The following is a 1,706-nucleotide window of genomic DNA, read 5'->3' on the forward strand; positions in this document are numbered from 1 at the left end:
GGTCAACGGAGAAGCAAGAGTGGACTTACCTGAGGTACGCACTACAACAGCAGTTTGAGAGTCACCGATCCAATGAGCTGCGAGAACGGAAGCAGAAGCTAGGAGAAACCATCGAGGTGTACATCCAGACCACTCTAGCGCTCAGATCTCGACTAGAGATGCCGTTTTCCGACTTCGACCTGATAAAGGTGATAAAGATGAATATTAGGGATCAGATTTCGAGAGTTAAATACCCGATATACATCACAAACCTGGATCAACTCCGACATGAATGCCACGATGCGGAAAAAATATATTGGCGACTCGATTGACCCGACATCCAAGAAACCTCGAAACTCACCGGGGATATAAGGATCGTCCGAGGATAGATGAGCTTTGTCCAGAACCAGTCGGAGAAGAGAGTATACCTGGAGAGCAAGAGGAAGTGGAGGCATCAGCTAGACACTGGGAGAACAACAGGGAACGATAGCCACTTACATGCTGTAATTGCGGAAGTGTGGACTACCCGGTGTGGGGACTCCGAGATGTACTCGATGCCAAACGGGCAAGAACGAGGAACCACGCTCCAATCCGTTTGCCACGAACAAGTGAAAGCCTCGTCAAATCGCATGCCTAATGATAAAGATAGCTGTAAGGAGATTTTATTCTTATAAAGATTCTTATAAATATAAATGGACCAGCACATAACATTAAATGGTCGAAACGTGAACCTATAGCAGTCCGATAAGCACACTACCAAGAGGTCAGAAGCCGAATATTTGGGAAGGGGATCCAGACCGGAACATTTCGCAAAAAATTTTTAAGAGCCCATAGGAGAAGTCAGCAGCGGAAGGCAGAAAGAAGGATGATTTGTTCAGCCATCAGAGCTGCGGTGGAAGGCGACAATAGACCATTCGCACAGGTCAAGATAGAAGATCTGGAGATCGTGGGTCTCTTGAATTCCGGGGAATCAGTCAGCTTGCTTGGGGAAGGTTGCCTAGAAACAGTGGAAAGGTTAGGACTGAGATTAGAGAGGTCACAATCGATAATGAAATCAGCGGGAGGTACGCAGCATCGAGTAGTGGGGAAGATTCAACACAGCATCTCGTATAATGGGCTAACACATCGATTGCCGATACTCCTTTGTCCTTCCTTGAAGCAAAAATTGTACATTGGTATAGATTTATGGAGGAAATTCGAATTGGTACCAGAGGTGGTGGGTGTAGAATCCTTACACCAGGTGGAGCTCGAGTTTATGGCCAAAGGAGAACTGATAGAGGCACATATCCCATCCCCCGAACAGATTGAGCAGCTGGAAGAAGCAAAATAACGTTTTCTGACATACGATAGTCAAGTATTAGGACTTACCAAGGTAGAAGAACACTCGATCCAGTTAGTTGATGGAGCCGTACCCGTCACGGAGAGATTCTTTCCTGTTTCTATGGTTGGGAGTCATCGAGTTAAGTGAAAGTCCCTGGAACAACCGAACGACGCTGGTACAGGCACCTGGAAAGAATAGGCTGTGCTTAGACGCAAGAAAACTGATCACACTTACAGTGAAGGATGCTTACCCATTACAAAAAATTGAGTCTATTTTAAGCCGGAGCAAATAAAAAAAAGAGCCTGATAAAATATTTAATTATGTAACCCGACCAAATTAATTTATATCAATTTCTATCAATTTAAATCAGTATTTATTCAACTTATTTATTTACGCATACAAACAT

The 1,706-nt window shown here is 44.4% G+C and overlaps 1 long non-coding RNA gene across 1 annotated transcript; it reads right to left on the reverse strand.

Annotated features, from left to right (window-relative positions):
* Positions 1 to 1,100: 1,100 nt before the first annotated feature.
* Positions 1,101 to 1,486, reverse strand: LOC119561803. The gene is made up of 3 exons (XR_005221455.1): positions 1,348 to 1,486; positions 1,188 to 1,291; positions 1,101 to 1,131 (listed from the first exon to the last, which is right to left on the reverse strand). It is a non-coding gene; the product is annotated as an uncharacterized LOC119561803 (long non-coding RNA).
* Between the last annotated feature and the right edge of the window lie 220 nt (positions 1,487 to 1,706).

Source organism: Drosophila subpulchrella, unplaced genomic scaffold, assembly GCF_014743375.2.
Source record: "Drosophila subpulchrella strain 33 F10 #4 breed RU33 unplaced genomic scaffold, RU_Dsub_v1.1 Primary Assembly Seq37, whole genome shotgun sequence".
In the NCBI taxonomy this organism is placed as follows: Eukaryota; Metazoa; Arthropoda; class Insecta; order Diptera; family Drosophilidae; genus Drosophila; species Drosophila subpulchrella.